This window comes from Schistocerca piceifrons, chromosome 6 (assembly GCF_021461385.2).
Source record: "Schistocerca piceifrons isolate TAMUIC-IGC-003096 chromosome 6, iqSchPice1.1, whole genome shotgun sequence".
NCBI classification, from domain to species: Eukaryota; Metazoa; Arthropoda; class Insecta; order Orthoptera; family Acrididae; genus Schistocerca; species Schistocerca piceifrons.
The window spans coordinates 579,362,569-579,384,252 of NC_060143.1; the positions used below are offsets into that span (position 1 = coordinate 579,362,569).

The following is a 21,684-nucleotide window of genomic DNA, read 5'->3' on the forward strand; positions in this document are numbered from 1 at the left end:
GTATGCTGCAGACAAGAATACATGAATGCGAGCGTTGTGTACGATAGCACATTTCCATGCTGTGTGAATCAAGGCTATGGGCAACGAAAGTTGTCGCGACCAGTCGGTACAGGACACACAACAGTCAATTGTTGGTCCCTGAAGCTCATGGCAAAGTCCTGTGTGACCTCTGAGCAAATGTCGAATAGCTTTATTTCAGGCTTAGAACTGAAGCATTTCGCATGAAGACATGAACGCACTCACACTCGCGGCAAGAGAATTCCCCTAGCATTATGAGAGTGTGTTCAGCCATCTGATTGGCCAATCATGATTCTTCATCTTGCCACTCGAATACCACAGCCCAACGACGGAAATACTCTTTTAATGAAAGTGCGATTTTTAGAGTGTTCCATTCTAACACGATAACGAAAAAGCCAGATCACCACCTATATTTTACAATTAACACTCTGTAACGTTCCATAGTGCTTACAGCCATTTGAACCATTTGAATTAACACACTATAGTGGAAGAATGCGTTTTTCGTGATTTAAATTACGACATATTCCACGTAATATTTCAATTGCTAAATTTGAAACTGCAGTGGAAGTTAGTACCTCTGTTTAGTATGTATTCTAACTACTATGACAAGCTGTATGGCTCTCTTTCTTTTGGACTAGAACATCTACGTCTACATCTATACTGTGCAAACCACTGTGATGTATTTCCGGTGTACCAATCATTAGAATTGTTTCCCAATCCATTCAAACTTTTCGCCACTTCCTTTTTCAAAGAAGATAAGATGCCCACATCAGCAACAACAAATCCACTACAAATAGCGTCATTGTTACACAAAAGTTTGAGTCACCAGGAGGCATGCTCTTCCCTGAAGAACTGATACGTAGGTTACTTTCAACAGTGTGGCTTGCTTTGTTTGTGAACTGGTTGCCACGGAATTTCCTTTTATTGAATTTTTTGATGTGTGGCATAGTTCGTATTTATTGTACACTAAAGGATATGTACTTCCACAAATATATATAGCACTTGAGCAACAAACATTCAGTAACACGTGAACAAACTACTTCAGCGAAACAAAAGTAAATGCTAGCAAAGATAATTATTTACAGACACTAGAAACCTGCACTGTTACGAACATATACAACGTATCATACGTATAATGGCTGGAAACAGAAAGTTCACAGTTCTTTTCGAAATAATGCTGGTTTCTGTAACAGATATAAAGGTGGGATGGCGGCATAGATGACTGTAACTTTCAAATTTGGTGTACATAGGTCATTTTTCATTTGAAAACCTATAATGTGCATGTCAATGTAATCAGGAAAGACTATAGAATTTAATATAGTCATAAAAAATTTCAGTTTTTCCATCATTTATAATGCGACAGGACTGTGTAGCTATTGTTAACACTAGATTTGTGCGGCAACAGTGCGCTTAGTTTATTCAGCTGCCGGTACATTGCTCGCTTAAGCTTAACAATAGAATTCCTTTTGCCATTTTGCTATGGTACTGTAGGATTTCAAAGGTCGATCGACGGGAGACTGCTGAATCACATGTTGTGTTTGAGAAAAGTCTTCCGAGTTTGCCGATTTCTTCCTACTGGAACGAGACACGACCGTGGACGAAAAAACAGAACTTATAATGCTCTCACTTTCTATAGGTACGATCTGCTGTGTAACTGAATTCTATAACTTGTGTTTTCTGTTTGATTAGTAATATTACGGGAATTGCTGGTCGTTGTTCCTATAGACAGTTATACTCTGTTAATTAAATGCAGCCCTTGTGCCAATCACACTCGTGCTACTGCGGGATGGGAAAGCTCAACGGGCAAATTACTAGTCACCCCTACAGAAATCGATACAAGCATAATACAATGCCGCGTAATTCCGCACCTGGACTTGATAACCGCTTGGGTTTGGTTAGGAAGTGGGTCCAGAACGTTGTGCTTGTACGTCGCATCCAAGTTAAGCCAGTCTGAATGCGGAATTCCACCAAATTACGAGGATGCTGATGGCGTTTCGCCCGCTCTTCCGGGATGTTCCACAGATTTTCTGAGTACTTCAAGATGGTTGATTTCGTAGGCCAGTCGAGATGTAATAGGGTGAGGGAGTGTTCAGAAAACCAGTCACATATTATCACAACCCAATGACCTTCGCCGTTATTGTCTTTATGTACCTGTGTGAGCAATGGCCTCTGGCGAGGTGACGGACTCCAAATGTTAATTGCATGCCGTTCACGTCGCAATGTTCTCTCGTTAACAGGTTTGGCTACGCCTTAATTCACTGATTTCAGTAATTTCTGTCGGATTTCGAGACGATTTTGATGCAAAAGCTTGGAGCACGCCTTCAGTGCCTCTCAGTCGGGATGTTTTCCGACCTTAATTCTGACGTCGTGTTTCGCGGCGAGGTGTGGTACACCACAGCTTGTAGACACACACGAAAGATCAAAAATCCATCAATTTTATACACCGTATGCCCATGGGCATGGCCAAATACGGTTGCCCCTTTTCACGTCTCTGTCATATCCTTACGTTTATCTATGTTCACATACAACTTCCGCTTGAAACACAAATGTCTCACAGATATGTGAGCCTTATGCTCACATATTTTGGAATGGGATCGTAACTGTATCTCCGTGTGGGTACTATCGAGATGAACCCTGCACTGATTAACGCAAGATAAGAAGGGGAAAAGGGAAACATCTCTACTGACGATTTCTGCATGGAATGTGAAGACATTGAATAAGAAAGGAAAATTAGAGAACGTGAGGGAACAGATGGAGGGACATAATAACAGTCTTGTAAATTTAAGCAGTGTTCGATGGGAAGTGAAGGAGAATTTGAAGCTGGAGAGTATGACAGAATTTACGAAGGTTCGGAAAGCTAGGAAAATGGGGTTGGAGTTTTATACAAGAAACAACTAGACAGTAACAGATGGAGGATTGTTCCATTTAGTGACAAGAAGTCAGCAGTGAAATTAAACAGCAGCCCTATAGGTACATTAATTATTCAACTTTACATGCCACATCATATGCAAACCGAAAGGAAGTGGACATTATGAACAGACTGAGAAAGTCTAGGAAGAAAATTGGAAATAACAACAACTGTGATGATGGGGGAATACTGTAGTGGGAAAGGGAAGAACAAAGAACATAGCTGGGGACTATGATCCGAGGAAGACCAGCGAAAGGGGAAAAAAACTGATGCCTTCAGTGATCTCTGCATTGCTGACAATTCGTTTAAGAGCTATCAACGAAATTTACACACGTGGAAAGTTCCAGGTGATGTTGCTAGATGTGAAATAAACTGTACTGCAATGAACTAAACGTTCATAAAAAGCATTAAGATGGCAAAACGTTTCCAGGAACAGACGCCAATACACCCATTATTTACTCCTAGCGGATATTAGGACAAATTTAAAGCATACTCAGATAAGACAACACACAAAGAAATGGGATGTTGGGATATTAAAGAACGAAAACTTTAAGAAAAAGTGACGAATTTGGAACGTGTAAGGCAAAGTGCAGGAATCACTGAAGAGTGAAATACTTTCAGACGTGCTGTGTTGCAGGGAATAAAAATAGAAAATGGAGAAGTGAAAAAGGACAAGGAACAAGAAAGAGTGGATAAGAAGTGGTGGTATATTGGATAAAAATGGAAGAGCACATGAAATGGAAAAACGACAAGTCGGAAGAAGACTTAAGACAGCACGGAAAATTCAGCCATGAACTACGAAGGTTAACTGATCAGGCTAGAAACGACTGGATGCGGAAACTTCGTGAGGTATTAGGAACATTGGAAAAGAAGGGAAAGTTGCAAGGACTGGACATAACAGTGAAATCTTTTAAAAAAGAGCAGTAAGGGAAATAGGTAAACAAAGAATATTAAATAAACATGAAAATAAGGCAATAAGCAAGTAGAGGAGAAGAGAGTTTCAATGTATTACACATAGGTAACAAAAGTCGTGAGATAACTCCTAAGATCGTATCAGATCGACTTTTGCACAGTGTAGTGCAGCAACTCGACGTGACATCGGCTCAACAAATCGTTGGAAACCCCTGCAGAAATTTCGAGCAATGCTCCTCTATAGCCATACATAATTTCTAAAGTTTTGTCGGTGCAGGATTTTGTGCAAGAGCTGATCTCTCGATTATGTACCATAAATGTTTGAAGGGATTCATGGAGGCTAATATTGGTCCTCAAATCATTTGTTCAAATTTTCCAGAATGTTCTTCGAACCAGTCAGGAACAATTATGGACCAGTGACATTGCACACTTTCATCCATAAAAATCCCATCGTTATTTGGTAACATGAAGTCATCAGATGGTTGCAGATGGTCTCCATGAGGCCCAATATAATCATTTTCAGTCAATGATCGGGTCACTTGGACCAGAGGATCAATCCATACCATGTAAACAAAGCCCACACCGTTATGGAGCCACCGCCAGCATGCACAGTGCCTTGTTGAAAACTCGGGTCCATGGCTTCATGGGGTATGTGCCACATTCGAACCATACCATCAGCTCTTACCAACAGAAATTGGGAGTCATCTGACCAGGTCACAGTTTACCCATCGTGTAGGATCCAAGTGATCCGGACACGAGCCCAGAAGAGGCACTGCAGGACACGTTGTGCTGCTAGCAAATGGGCTCGCGTGTGTCAGATGTTGCCACAGCCTGTTAACGCCAGATTTCGCCACATTGTTCTATGGACACATTCGTTGTACAGTCCACATTGATATTTGCGGTTATGTCAAGCAGAATGCTTGTCTATGAGCACTGACAACTCTACGCAAACACCACTGCCCTTGGTCGTTAAGTGAAGACCGTGTAATGTAATAAAATAAAAATTTTTATTTGGTTTGTGACTATTAGTGCATTGTAATGAAATAAAATATGAGCCGTGACTTATATAAAAAAGAAACACACATTAATGCAATGGCTCAGCATAAAAGAGAAATAACTAATGTAGGAATATTATTAACAGTGTAATATGTTGTTTACTTTAGCCCGATGTGTGTAAGCACTCAGTAAACTAGCTCAGTTCTCAGGGTAGTTACGTAATCGTCGATAATTAATTGTCCTTTTCTTATTTCCCAACACCAGAGAATGTTTGCCAAGTCTGTTCGATGCACACTACTGTAATACGTAACTTCATCGTGGTTTCATCTCGATTCCCCAATATAAGATAACAAGAGTAGCATCTACAACTGAAATCCTATTATGGAACTGGAATCCTGTGACCAGACCTGTTCTGCCTGGGATGTTATCTCGCTGTGTGAAGAAAATCTGTGATTAAAATCGTTAAATTATTAGTAGGTGCGTCCAGTTTCGTGGGATCTGAAATAAAGTTAATTGTCCTAACCGACGGCACATCTCGTAGATGAGCTAAATGAAAAATGTTAAAGATTTTTCTAAGATGGCGCCTAACAATGAAAATTCTTTGTTAAGACCCATGTCTACTTAAGACAGTCTAGGTATCAGACGATCAATTAATTGACCACATACACAAAGTTGTTTTGACAAAATAACCATTATATTTTTCGGTTTTTAAGTACAACTTACATTATCAGCTGGTACAGAAACATGAGCTTTACCCAGGAACGTCCTCTTAGGTCCGAATCCAAGCAGGTGAGATAAGCGAATGACAAAGGAAAGATAGCTCAAGAGCTAGCGCAAGAGATAGCGCAAGAGTCCATGGAATAACATGTCCATTGTAGTTCTATCTCTTCGTCTTTGGCGTACTTGTCGATTATTTGTGAAATTTATCTTAATATTTAGTTTACATTTTTTTTTAAACCCAAGTCCACCCAGGAGAAACAGTACAATGGCCCCCTCGTATGGCTGGGTCAAAATCCAGACGATTGTACATGCATGTTTATTCAGTTAGTTTCTAAAATTAGTTTGTGCGTGTTATCATTTAAAATGCATATTTTCTCAAAGTGTAAGGGAGAGCAAGTATAATCTTCTTATTTGTGTGAAAGAAGTTTCAGTCCGGAAAAATGTTGACTAACCTCACCGGAAAACGACTTATGTTAACCCCCCCCACCGCCATTCGGGTTCACGGGCATAGGAAAACCGGGAGTCCAAAACCAGCCCAGGGTTTTCGAACTATTATAACATAACATTTATCCAGTGTCTCAATAATACATCACAATCTGAATATTGTTATTGCTTAAGGATATACTAATTGAGTGTTTACCAAGTGCATTAGGTCGGAGAAAAGGTACAATAAAAAAATACAGTGACAGTAGTTACATATTGATACATGTTACATAAATTTCTCATATGTGATAATCGGAGTGGCAGACACACTTTGACTCTTATAACTGGAGCTTGCTGCCACAACACACGCACTCATCACACACAATACACGTCGCCGATAGTTGATTCTCCGCAGTGGCGGCGCCGGTGTAACGAAGATGGTGGCGCGGCGATGCTGCACGAGACGAAGCTGCCTGGCGCCCCCCAGCACGCGCACTGACAGGCGATTGTTGAGCGGCGGTCGTTGGCCCCCTGGTCAGCTGTTTCACCTCTGCTTGCGAGCCGTCTCCGCATCGTGTTCGTTGAATGCGCGTGAACGTGAAATAACCCATACTACCATTATTGTTAACTAATTCCGTAACAGATGTTAACGGCTAGGGGAAAAGAGAGTTATTCCAAGTTCATTCATCCAATATTCATTCACGAGTGTTTGTTTCAATGTTCTGTAACGTATTCAGGGCACGATGTGTTTTCTGTCAAATTCCTTAGAAAATTATACAGTTTATTACTCCGTGACTAGCTAAGTTTGACACTCACAGAATCTCCTGTGAACTTTTTTAGTCACTTTACATAAAGTCCAACTCTGTACCATCGTCCGCAACACGCACGTACGCAGTTGTATAACACACACTGAGTTTTCTACGTTGTCGCTATGGTTGGTGTCCAAAGGTAGATTCACTTTGGTTCACACTTACTACCGAGTTCCCCGCGTAAAGCATTTAGCTTCACACGATATTACCATCCATATTACTTTGCTGCACAGCTATAGTCTTCACACATTAACAATTTAAAACTACTTTTTTATATCAGAACAAAATAAATTACTATGTCAGTCGTCAAACTCGAATTGTAGAGTCTTTTTCTCCTTAAATTGTTAAGTGATGAACAAAATGCACATTGACACAGTCTTGATGCGTTTGCTAGCACTTTTTTTCTTTTCTTATATAGCACACGCTGATGCTTCTACAACTGACATTTTTTCACATATACTGTCTATTGAAACATTATTTATCCTGTTAAAATTGACATTACATTTTCAGTTTGGCAAGTCATGACATTAACATTTTGTCCACATTAGGATTTGATGTTATTTATAAAATTTTGTCATGAACTGTCCTCAACCTTTCGTGCCTAAAGTAGACCTTGGGCCATCTGGACTATCGATCTTCAGGCAGTTACATGTGTGTTATGAGTCATGCCTCATAGATCCACACCCTTAACTATTCTAAATTTTAAGTGAGGAACTGTTTGCCGTAAGACCAGGAACATCTTCATGGATACAATCCATGTTTTCGTACGCTTCATTTCCTGATAGACCTCAACCTTACACTTGGAGTCATGAAGTTACTTGCTCTGCATGAGATGCTCTCTATAGTTCTCAATACTGTCCCCCGGACGCATGCAATTACATGGCTGAAGGCCACTACCGGAAGAAACAAACTGTCATGAGGTCTCAATAGTGTTCTTACGTAATCATAATATGCTTGTTTATATTCACACACCTAGAAGTCAATTATTACTCACTATTTCACATCATTATTTCCCATGTACTCTGTCAAGTTCTTGATCACATAACATTAAATCACATTTTATTTACTAAAATTGGGTACTCACAAAAAATGCACAAGAAATTCTTATATTAGTATACACACAAAACTGACAACTGTCTTTTAATTCTACCTTCAATGCAAGTTATTCGTTGCTACTTCTTATTGTTTAGAAATCAAGTTCATCCTTCAGACTGAAGGTCTTATTACCACCATATCTTATTTTAAAAGTACAAAAATATCAATGATATTGACACATGAACATAAAATTTCTCACTTACTAAAGTAAATTCTGGTCCTAGCACAGTGTCTAATGCAGAGATCAATACACCCATGCTGACATTCAAGCCGAATGGAAGCACGCGAAATTGGTACGTCCTCCCACCAAAAATAAAGGCAGTATATTTCCTGCATTGTTCTGTTAAAGGGACCTGCCAATATGACATTTTCAAATCGATACTTGATAGAAACATTACTCCATGAAACTTCTGTATTTGTTCATCCAGGTTTTCTGGCCTTCTCCTTACTGGTATTATAATTTGGTTGATGTCTCTAGCATCAAGTACCAATCTGATACTCCCATCCGCTTTTCCCACAGCTAGTAAGGCACTGCTATAGGGAGAAAGGGACGGGTCAATGATTCCCCAATCCAATATTTTCTTTATTTGCTTCCACACAGCTTCACGTTTACTCCACGGCACGGAATAAGAAGCATGATAAAACATCTGATGCGGATAAACCTGCATATCACATACGTAGCCCTGAATTATTCCGGGTTTTCCCGAAAATGTGCCAGCGTAATCACTCAATAATTTAGAGAGCTCATGCTGTTGCTCATCGGTTAATATCCTGACTCCTTAATTTTGGATTGGATCTCCTGCCGTATCTGAACGACTTCTTCGTCATATTGCTCATTTGTTTCAGGATACGCCTTTAGTGGTACATTATCGTGAATATTGAGTACAAAGGGTTCTACTTCTATCTTTTCGAACCACCGACAATACCTATTGTACCTTGCCATTGTTTTAATCAATGGTAATTGCAACTCCTTGGTAGGCGTTCGCAGGAAGCACAAGCCCTGAGGGATGTCGATTATAGCACTCCTTTCCCTCAGGATGTCCCATCCCAGGATGTAAGTTGCAGTTAAATTTTTAACAATGAGGAACGTGCATAATATCGTATCATTTCCTATTTCTAATCTTGCCTGCACCTGGGCCTTGACACTTCCTGCCTTTACCCTTTAGCCCTCTCGTAATTTTACAATTTTGAATCGGCAACGTAGGCAGTCTTTTATTGTCGTTAATAACGTTAAAGAAATCCTCAGACAATACTGACAGAGCCGCTCCTGTGTCAATCAAAACCTTAGCAAGTGCACCGTTTACTTTCACGTGTACTGCTGCCTGCACAATCTCTGTTTGCTGCTCAGTATCTTTACGCGGTTCGGTGATTAATTCCTCCCGCAAATCCGGGCTGTTATTATAGCGCAGCATAGCAATCCGATTATTGTTATTTTCGAGTCTGCCTTCGCTACTATTCCTGATGGTCGAGTGCCGAAGGCTTACATCGACCCCCTGCAGTTTGTTGGTTGGTTCTTCTGGGTAACTTGTGCTATTTGCACATTTTCCTGTCTGTTCGCACTATTTTGTGAGATACTTGGTTTATTAACCCATGTTGGAATCGCAGTATTCCCCGGCATGGGAACACCTTCGACACTATTAATCGGGACTCCCTGCTCCGGTCTATTTGACTGCGCCGACCAGTTGGCAGTCACATTCTGACGCCACTGGCCAACTTGTTTCATACTTTTGGGTTGAAAATTACTTCAGTAATTCTCATCGTTTCTCCTTCTTCGAATCATCGTGTCATTTCTATCCTTATGGGTAACAGATGAAATACTTCAGTTGATTGATGCAAGGTGGAAGTACAAACATGTTCCGGGAAAATCAGGAATACAGAAATACAAGTCGCTGAGGAATGAAATAAATTGGAAGTGCAGGGAAGCTAAGACGAAATGGCTGCAGGAAAAATGTGAAGACATCGAAAAAGATATGATTGTCGGTAGGACAGACTCAGCATACAGGAAAGTCAAAACAACCTTTGGTGACATTAAAAGCAACGGTGGTAACATTAAGAGTGCAACGGGAATTCCACTGTTAAATGCAGAGGAGAGGGCAGATAGGCGGAAAGAATACATTGAAAGCCTCTATGAGGGTGAAGATTTGGCGGATGTGATAGAAGAAGAAACTGGAGTCGATTTAGAAGAGATAGGGGATCCAGTATTAGAATCGGAATTTAAAAGAGCTTTGGAGGACTTACGGTCAAATAAGGCAGAAGGGATAGATAACATTCCATCAGAATTTCTAAAATCATTGGGGGAAGTGGCAACAAAACGACTATTCACGTTGGTGTGTAAAATATATGAGTCTGGCGACATACCATCTGACTTTCGGAAAAGCATCATCCACACAATTCCGAAGACGGCAAGAGCTGACAAGTGCGAGAATTATCGCACAATCAGCTTAACAGCTCATGCATCGAAGCTGCTTACAAGAATAATATACAGAAGAATGGAAAAGAAAATTGAGAATGCACTAGGTGACGATCAGTTTGGCTTTAGGAAAAGTAAAGGGACGAGAAAGGCAATTCTGCCGTTACGGCTAATAATGGAAGCAAGGCTAAAGAAAAATCAAGACACTTTCATAGAATTTGTCGACCTGGAAAAAGCGTTCGACAATATAAAATGGTGCAAGCTGTTCGAGATCCTGAAAAAAGTAGGGGTAAGCTATAGGGAGAGACGGGTCATATACAATATGTACAACAACCAAGAGGGAATAATAAGAGTGGACGATCAAGAACGAAGTGCTGGTATTAAGAAGGGTGTAAGACAAGGCTGTAGCCTTTCGCCCCTACTCTTCAATCTGTACATCGAGGAAGCAATGCTGGAAATAAAAGAAAGGTTCAGGAGTGGACTTAAAATACAAGGTGAAAGGATATCAATGATACGATTCGCTGATGAATTGCTATCCTGAGTGAAAGTGAAGAAGTATTAAATGATCTGCTGAACGGAATGAACAGTCTAATGAGTACACAGTATGGTTTGAGAGTAAATCGGAGAAAGACGAAGGTAATGAGATGTAGTAGAAATGAGAACAGCGAGAAACTTAACATCAGGATTGATGGTCACGACGTCAATGAAGTTAAGGAATTCTGCAACCTAGGGCAGTAAAATAACCAATGACGGACGGAGCAAGGAGGACATCAAAAGCAGACTCGCTATGGCAAAAAAGGCATTTCTGGCCAAGAGAAGTCTACTAATATCAAATATCGGCCTTAATTTGAGGTAGAAATTTCTGAGGATGTACGTCTGGAGTACAGCATTGTACGGTAGTGAAACATGGACTGTGGGAAAACCGGAACAGAAGAGAATCGAAGCATTTGAGATGTGGTGCTATAGACGAATGTTGAAAATTAGGTGGACTGATAAGGTAAGGAATGAGGAGGTTCTACGCAGAATCGGAGAGGAAAGGAATATGTGGAAAACACTGATAAGGAGAAGGGACAGGATGATAGGACATCTGCTAAGACATGAGGGAATGACTTCCATGGTACTAGCGGGAGCTGTAGAGGGCAAAAACTGTAGAGGAAGATAGAGATTGGAATACGTCAAGCAAATAATTGAGGATGTAGGTTGCAAGTGCTACTCTGAGATGAAGAGGTTAGCACAGGAAAGGAATTCGTGGCGGGGCGCATCAAACCAGTCAGTAGACTGATGACAAAAAAAAAAAAAAATTGGGAGAGCAGTTACCGCTCGACATACCACTTCCTTTGTTCCCATTGCCTCCTTTTTGCCCATTTGCTCTCTCATTACTATTGCCGCCATATTCATGTCCCCAATTATTATTTCGGCTTAGATTTCCATAACCGTTATTTCTAGGTTTGTGGTTACTATTTATCCCCTAGCCGTTACTGCTTTGTTGTCGTGCATCCTATTGTATCAAATCTAGAGAATCCACAACCGTTATGAATGTCTCTAAATCGTTGTCAGGTACGTGTAGCAATTCTCTCCATACTGAGATCGGCAACATAGATTTCAATATCCTAAGCACGTCGCGTGTAGCGATCGGCTCGGACCGTACCTTATTCTGTTATTATACTTTTCAGAGTATTTTCTCAGTGTTCCTTGCTTGAAATTGTAGACCTGTTTCCGCAATCTCTTTTGTATACCAGCCGACCAAAGTTTGGCCAAAAATTGTTGCTCGACCTCACAAAAAGAATGACAGTTCTCTGCAACTTCAGATACCTATATTGCGACATCTCCGGTAATGTATGAGATAACAAACTGTATCTTTTGCCTCTCCTGCCACGATGCAGGTAACACATTCTTAAAACTCTTTATAAATATTACTGGAGGACAGGATGTTTTCTCTTCGGAAAATACCTGAAATTGCCTATGTTTCGGTAATGACTCTTCCTGTTTCAGTTTGGTCAGAGTATGTGGTTCATGGTGAACAATTACCAGGTTATTTTTACCTGTATTCGCTGCAAATGAACTGAAAGTTATACTGTTTGCTAGTGGGTTTGCGCACGCACCTCGATTTGAAGCATAATTTTCGCCCTGCTGTGCGTTACATGAACGACTGCAACAGGTACTAGGTGCGGCACAGTTCATGATTCTATTATCATAGTCATTCCCTGGCTTTTCTGTAATCTCGGGTCTTACGGGTTCGTGGTTCATGGAGGTACCTTGCTGACTCTTGTGTTCAACATGGTCAAGCATTATAAGCTTCACTTCAGCTTCTACCTTTCGCTCAATAGTTATAGAGATTTCTTCGATGCCTTTGGTTAATTGCTTAACTTAGGCATTGAGGGATTCCTGCATCTCTTTGACCTCTGATACCTCTCCGGTAATTCCTGTAAATTTTTCTTCACTTCCGATACTTCAGATTCAACCTTTTCTATCTCGCTGTTAAAATGTTCTAATATGCTTTGATCCCTATCGTCCACAGAACAATTCAGTTTTTGTATCAACGATTGTTCGCATTTGACTAACCGCTCGTCCACCGTGGCTATTAGGCTAGTCTCAACTCCTTCGAAAAACTCATTCTGGCGTTGGATATCCTCCTCGCGCTCTCTTTTCCTCTGCTGTTCCATTGATTCCTGTTCGTTCTTTCTTTGCTGTTACATTATTTCTAATTTCCGGAATATCTGTGCAAGCATATCACTTGGATTTGCAAAGTCGACCTGCGCGCGAACACTTTCGTCTGCTTTCTCGCAGTTCATTTCTCTCGTGGTCTCGACATTCTCTTGTCCGCCCAGCGACTGTACACTCGGTTGAGAAATGTCCATTTGCGATACTACACTATCATGTGGGATCGTAGCTTGTTCATTTTCATTAACTCCCGACCCTCCTGCCACTGATCCAGGAATATTCTCTAATTGGTCACCACTTTTAAATTCTCAACCTCCACACGATTACGTCTAGTATTTGGCCTAACAATGTTGCTAGCTGATACTAATCAGTTCACACAAAAAAATTCAGACAATAACTGCCCAACACTGCCTACACTAATAATCACAACTGAAAAACTAGAAGATAGCTATATGTACATATTGTTTTAACTGCATGTGCCCAGGTGCTACTGAGTAGTTTTAATTAGAAACCTGGTCACATGCATTCGGAGCCTTAGCCTACGGTCTATGTCAGATGTAAGAAACATGTTGGTTTGTGACCATTCATTCAGTTTTCTATCAGCTTGCCGTAGTTCCCGTGCGTATGGTACATGAAACGGAAACGTTTTATGCATTAATTACAATTCACTATTTCTGGTGTACGTATAGGTAATCAATTACAACAATGGAGATAGGTCGTAGGATTTCACTTTCGATTTCGGCCCCACTAGTAAGTGTTCAGTAAATTCAGTTATTGGTGCATATGCACCGAGCTGTTTAAACACAAAAACTATACTGATAAGAATTCTTTAGATATTCAATCATAGATGCTGCAAAACACTTACTATCGGCGCCAAGTGTAATGTAATAAAATAAAAGTTTTTATTTGTTTTTTGACAATTAGTGTAATGTAATGAAATAAAATATGAGCCGAGTCTTATATAAAAAAGAAACACACATTAATGCAATGGCTCAGCATAAAAGAGAAATAACTAATGTAAGAATATTATTAACAGTGTAATATGTTGTTTAATTTAGCCTGATGTGTATAAGCACTCAGTAAACTAGCTCAGTTCTCAGGGTAATTACGTAATCGTCGATAATTAATTGTCCTTTTCTTATTTCCCAACACCAGAGAATATTTGCCAAGTCTGTTCTATGTACACTACGGTAATACATAACTTCATCATGGTTTCGTCTTGATTCCCCAGTATAAGATAACAAGAGTAGCATGTACAAATGAATCCTATAATGGAACTGGAATCCTGTGACCAGACCGTTTTCTGCCTGGGATGTTATCTCGTTGTATAAAGAAAATTTGTAAATAACATTGTTAAATTATTAGTAGTAGATGAGCTATAAGAAAAATGTTAAAGATTTTTCTAAGATGACGCCTAACAATGAAAATTCTTTGTTAAGGCCCATATCTACTTTAGACAGTCCAGGTATCAGACGATCAGCCGGCTGCGGTGGTCTAGCGGTTCTAGGCGCTCAGTCCGGAACCGCGCTACTGCTACGGTCGCAGGTTCGAATCCTGGCTCGGGCATGGATGTGTGTGGTGTCCTTAGGTTAGTTAGGTTTAAGTAGTTCTAAGTTCTAGGGTACTGATGACCACAGATGTTAAGTCCCATAGAGCTCAGAGCCATTTGAACCATTTTGTATCAGGCGATCAATTAATTGACCACATACACAAAATACTTTTGACAGAATAACCGTTATATTTTTCGGGTTTTAAGTACAACTTACATTATCAGCTGGTGCAGCAAGATGAGCTTTACCCGAGAACGTCCTCTTAGGTCCGAATCCAAGCAGATAAGATAAGTGAATGACAAAGGAAAGATAGCTCATGCATAGAAGCGCAAGATTCCATGGAATAACATGTCCATTGTAGTTCTATCTCTTCTTCTTTGTCGTACTTGTCGATTATTTATAAAATTTATCATAATATTTAGTTTACTTTTTTTTTAACCCAAGTCCACCAACGAGAAACAGTACAACCGTCAGCCATTGCATTGTCTGTGGTGAGAGGTAATACCTAAATTTGGTGTTCTCGGTACACTCTTGACACTGTGCATCTCGGAATATTGTATTCCCTAATGATTTCCTAAATGAAGTGTCCCATGTGTTTAGCTCCAACTATTTTCCATGTTCCAAGTCTATTAATTACCACTGTATGTCCATAATCGCATCAGAAACATTTTGACTCGAAATATCCGAGTACAAGTAATGTCTACACCTATGCATTGCCCTTTTGTACCTTGTGTACATGATACTACTGCGATCTGCATATATGCACATGGCTGTATCATTTTTGTCACCTCATTGCATATGGAAGAGCTAGAAACTGCACAGGTGGATAATTTCACTTCTAAGTGGACGTGTTTAACGTGTTTGGAGGTCATTTCGTAAACCACTCCAGTAGATATGAAACTTCCTGGCAGATTAAAACTGTGTGCCCGACCGAGACTCGAACTCGGGACCTTTGCCTTTCGCGGGCAAGTGCTCTACCAACTGAGCTACCGAAGCACGACTCACGCCCGGTACTCACAGCTTTACTTCTGCCAGTACCCCGTCTCCTACCTTCCAAACTTAACAGAAGCTCTCCTGCGAACCTTGCAGAACTAGCACTCCTGAAAGAAAGGATATTGCGGAGACATGGCTTAGCCACAGCCTGGGGGATGTTTCCAGAATGAGATTTTCACTCTGCAGCGGAGTGTGCACTGATATGAAACTTCCTGGCAGATTAAAACTGTGTGCCCGACCGAGACTCGAACTCGGGACCTTTGCCTTTGGTAGAGCACTTGCCCGCGAAAGGCAAAGGTCCCGAGTTCGAGTCTCGGTCGGGCACACAGTTTTAATCTGCCAGGAAGTTTCATATCAGTGCACACTCCGCTGCAGAGTGAAAATCTCATTCTGGCACTCCAGTAGATCTTCCACGATCTGAAAAGAAGCATGACATATATAAAAATTTAGACAAAAAAACTCAGTATCAAGGAAGTCATTATCTTTATTTTTACGCTTCTTCATCCTCTTGTATCTCAATTTAATACTACCATCTTCACAAAGTTGAAAATTCCTACCAGCAGTTAATTTGCTGTATGTGTTTGGCAATGTAAACTGTTTGTGTTATTGAGCTTCTCCAGTACAGCTTTAATTTGTATAAATTAATAATTTATTAAGTTTAAAAATTATTGATCTTTTAAATAAGAACGAATATGACTAATGTGTGGGACAAATTTAAATTTGACGAAAATATTTTTATTGAGAGAAATATTAAAACAAAAGAGAAAAAAGTTAAATGTAATATTTTCAAATATTATTTCAAACAATATTCAGTAATAAAACATTTTAGAACTATAAAAAAAGCTTACAGAGAAGAAGAGAGATATGAGGAAACTGATATCGAACCATGGGAAGAAATGTAAAAACCAAAGTGTCTCTTCTGCACAACTGTAAAAAGAAATAACGAATTATCAAGTTGATCAATATTATTCACCATTAAATTATTAACCAATAATATTAAAAAAATTATATCAAAGCTTATATATTAGTTTTAAAACTTTTGCAGTCAGTAACCAAAAAATCTGTATCTAAAGATTTAGAAAACGGAGAGTACAGTGAAAATCAACTAATAAATTTATTCCATTGTTATAATCAAATAGCTAATATAGATTTTACTTTTGCATTAGAATATAGAGAAAATTAATTTTAATATCACTAAGGCACTATATCATAATTTTCTAGAGGTATTCTTTTATCATATTGAAATGAAAATTGTTTCGTAACTTGTTGCTTTATTACATTTTTAGTTCCTACATCCCTTGTTATCTGATTGAGCATAACGGTATCTTTTCTTTCACTTCACTCTCAGTTAATTTTATCATAGATTCACCATTCAACTTTTCAATATTTTAATAATACAAAGTGGAGCTGTTCACCTTCATTGATGTGCTTTTATCATTTTTCTCAAAATAATAATTTTCAGCTCCAGGGGAAGCCCCAGTTGAAACCTGTTTATTATTTCCTAACTCATTCGTACATTTAACCAATATTCATCCTTTTTTCTATAGAGTTTTTACCATCATCAATTTCTACTACTCTGCCTGTATAAAAAAAAGTAACATTTTTCCTAGCTTATTTAACCTATCATACAATCTAAGCTTTGCATTAAATGTGTTGGATGCTGCTATAAAAATATTTATAACTGTATTGTTTTCTGCTAATAATCCCTGTACTTGTGCTTCATCTGTACCATATGCTCATTAATGAAATTTATATATATACTACAATTGCTGCAAAACTCTCATATACTCAGTTATACTCAATTTGGGTCGTTATCCAAATTTTCCTCATAATGAATTTAGATATATCTTAGCAGACAGCTCATTTTACTAGATTTTCTTTTATTTTCTGAGGGCCATATTCAGTATCCAATTTTTCTTTAACTGTTTTGTATACATCTCATTGGTTTCGAAATCATGAGGACTTGTTTCTAATTTTGTTTTTGTAAAATATTTTACATAATTTTTAAACAACATCTTGCTTTCATTTGTACAGTCCCATACCTCATAGACATCTAAAATTTTATACCATTTTTCTACAGTATTCTTCACTTATTGATTACCCAAGATCAGCTAAAACTTTTTGCATCATCATTGTGAATATATTTATTTATTTTCTCTCATACACATTTGACACATGAAGGAAACAACAGTTTTTCATTTGTACCGCCCTTCATTCTAACTGGCAAAAGTGGATGATACAGTCCTGTTGGTGCCAACACTCCACATGAAACCATATCACTTTTTAGAATAATATCGTGGTCTATATATTTTTGTAGGATGTGGCTCAGGATAATAATTGCTGTTGATTAGGACTACACCCATCATCACATCTTACTTTTGTGTTAATACCATCTGCTTTTGCTCTCAATTTTAGTGTCTTAGTTCGACCACCATAAAAAGTATCTCTTGGATTGAAAGGCTCAGCAACTTCAGGTAACAGGTTAAATTTGTCAAGGTTTTTATAGACTGCTGAGTTGATCCAATCACATTCTTTAACTTCTACTAAACCGTACCCAGAATATCGTGCTTCACGATCTCTTATTGAAGTCTTCTGATATAGGCTTTCCATTGTTTCTTCAGGTTTGTTGATAACTGTCTCACCTTTAAAATATTTTTCACCACCACACCAAAAACAGCCATGGTAATGATAAACAGTGCTGGTTTCATTATCAAGGACATCTAGTTTAGCTCCAGCTATAGTTAGTTCACTATCATTAAGAGCATGCTCAATATCATTAGTGTTTAAATTATTTAATCAAGCTATGGATTCCTTATTATAATTTTCTTTCGGTTCTTTATTCATTACAGCAATTCTCTCTTCAGGCAAATATTTATATCTCTACACAGCCACACACAAACTCTGGCAACTGTTAAATAACACAATGGATTTATGTTAGCTATTTCTAGGAACTGTTTCCTTTGTACTAAACAGCTGCTTCTCAACATATCTACATCAGAATTACAATGTTTACTAATTTCTTTCTTCATATTGAAGTCACAATTTTCTTTAGCTTTTGACTATCCCATTTGAGAAGTACTTCTCTTCCTTTTTGTTTTATAATACCAACATAACAATATTCGATAACATGAATTGGCCCTATGTAATTTTTATTTTTGTGTGTATTGAACAAATGTGGGAAGTAACCTTTCTTCATTTCTTGCAAATCAAATAATTTTTGGGAAGCTAAGAACGACCCTTTTCCAAAATTGCTGCTACCTGTAATTTTTATTTCTAAACGCTTTATTTCCAGTAACATCAGTTTAGATCACATGTACATGGTACATGGCTTTATTGTGTATTCAACACAGTACTTCAGAATGAATTGCAAATCATAACATAGTGAGCTTTAAATGTAAATTCTCATGTTTCTCCACCTACAGAATTCATGATTTGTCTTATAAAAATAGTGAGCTGTTATGAGATTTTGACTATGGACAACAGATTCCTGTTGAGCTTCATGATCAAAGCACATGTATCTTTCTGTATAGGTACAAGGAATTCTCTTTGGTATTCCCTTTTCACAACATGTAAACTGTTCTCCTGTAGCTGTTTCATAGCATTCCCATCACTGGAAACATGATAATCTTTGAATTCTCATTGAAGGCTTTTAAATAATTCTGACCTCATATCACTTTTGTCAGTTTAATTATTATCAAATTGTACTCTATCTTCTTTAATAAAACAATAAGCATTACAAATACTGTAATCAATTTCTTTCACATCTTTTCCATCCAGTGCCTTCAATTTATATATGATTGGATCAGAATCAATAACACTTCCAATTTCAAATCTTTCTTTTGACCAATTGGCTCTTTACCCTTCCCAAAATTCCTTTAATTTTACTGTTTCGCACATTACTATCTACTTTAAATTTTGGTATATTATTAGATACCATGACAGCTGGCTTATAATTTTTATTACATTTTGTGTTGGCTTAATTTTTATTGTTGAACCTTTTTGTACTATTTTATTTATTAACTAATTTTGAGACTATATCAGTCCATCCATAATTTCTTTGTAAGACAATTTTTTTGCTTTGAGTGTTCTGTTACAGCTCTCTGCAACAGATGCTTCTATTTCCAAAAAAGTTGAGTAATGGCTAATGTTATACTTTTTCATAAGCCACACTATTACCTGCTTTATCTTTAACTGGAATAGCATATTTTGAAAAGGCATCATTAACAGTTAATAAATATTTATATGTTTTATTTATTTTTTTATATTCCTTTCATTTCTACTACATCAGCTTGTCATAGATCACCTATACACGTTTATGTAATTCTTCACCTACAAAAATTTTATAAAAACTTACTCTTTTTAGCCTTGCATGTTGTGAAGGCCTTCAATCCTGTCTATTCCTTTTAGTTGTTACTCTGTGAGGATTATGTATTTTAGCAAATTTTCTTCACTCCAAAGATGAGATATGTTTATCCATTCATACAGATAAAATTTATTAATTTTCAAACTATTTCACTGAATACAATTAACTTTACATCTACTGTAACAATTGTGACTCTATCTGTTATCTTACAGTTAGAAAATAAGATTTATGTACTGTAACTGATTGATTACTATTATTTACTTCATTTAGCTTGTTGTCAATAACAATAATTCCTTTAAGTCAAAAACTGCATTTAGAACTATGCATTTTTTCTTCATTTCCAATCATAAAAGTAAATTCAATTATTTGTTTGTCACATACTTAATTATTTTCTCTGTTAAACCTAACTAAATCAGATGTAAGAGTTGTATACACATTTTTCATCTTTTCATCAAGAAGTACTATTGTGGTGCTGAATCTGCATAACTTTTCATTAACATGTTTTACAGTGACATAATTCCTGAATTGTGTTAAAATACTTGAATATACAGTTTTGCTAACAAGACTGGCAATTTATTTTTCAAGTACTGTTTAGTAACTCCATCAAACCATTTATTGGATCTTTTAAAGATACTAATCTTCTGCATTTAAAATCAATATAACTTTTAGTTAATTTTAAAAGGCCACATAATTCTTTAAGAAATTTTTTAATTGAACACTATATTTGGATTTGCTTCATTTCCGATATTTTCTCCATTACTCATTCTACCTTCAGGGTGTACCCTATTTCCAAAAATGTCCATTTACAAATTCAGAATTTCACTATCTAACAATAGCTTCAACACAAATATGCATAAATGCCCACATATTATTTCATTAAACTTCTGTATTCTCTCAGTATTGTAGTATAGTTCACTTTTTCACAAATAGTTACCTAGTTCTGGTAGAGTACCAGCAAATGAATGAAATACTAATTTTTCGCCATTATTCTAATAATAGCATATCCAATGAGTACCAACATGATGAGTCCAAATTAAGTACTCCACATTCAATATTTTTTGGTTTATTATATAATTCACCACTCATTAATATAGCACAAAAGTGTTAAATTTTTAATTACATCGCAAGTTTTCCTGTATCAGAATTACTTAGTGCATTAGGATATATATAGGTTATTTTCCGAAAAAATTTTCTTCCAGTTCCTGTCTTCTCAATTTTAATTTGTCTTTTTTATTCTTATAATTCTGCATCACCTTTTTTCTTGTCCATTACAGCTTTGGGAACACCAACTGCTCCACCTGCTAGTTAATCTATAGTAGCAAAATATGGTAATTCAGCCAACTGTAATAGAAAAAACACCTTTGTGTTTTGTTGGTGCTGAATTGTGTTTCTTTTATGGTAGAGATTCAGTAAGCTTCATTACAACAGCTATACCTAATGTTACAAGTAGACTGCTACCAGTTCTTTATCTCTCTTTCATTTTCGTGTACCAGTTAAAAAGTTATCAATACTGTGCAACTGATCATTACTGAGCTAAATTTTAATTTATTTTGGATTAGTTTTGCCATCCGCTAGCAAAATATAGGCAATGCTGAAATTATTCATTCATACAGATAAATTTTTTGTAGGGACTAATGCTTTTATAAACCCCAACTGTTTTCATCCCTACCCATACCCATTTTTATTTTCCATGCATTATTCCTCTAAGTGTTGTTGTTGCTAATTTTTTGCCAAGTGATGCATCTTTAGTGTCCATTGTCTCTTGTGCACCTAACTGAAGTTCATCAGCATGATGCCTAGATTCTAAATCTTTATTATCTCTGCAT

The 21,684-nt window shown here is 37.6% G+C and overlaps 1 protein-coding gene across 1 annotated transcript in view; it reads left to right on the forward strand.

The window, feature by feature from the left end:
- The window catches only part of LOC124803467 (probable cytochrome P450 4aa1), a 217,173-nt gene that overhangs the window by 132,908 nt on the left and 62,581 nt on the right, over positions 1-21,684 (forward strand). The gene's annotated exons all lie outside the window — the stretch shown is intronic.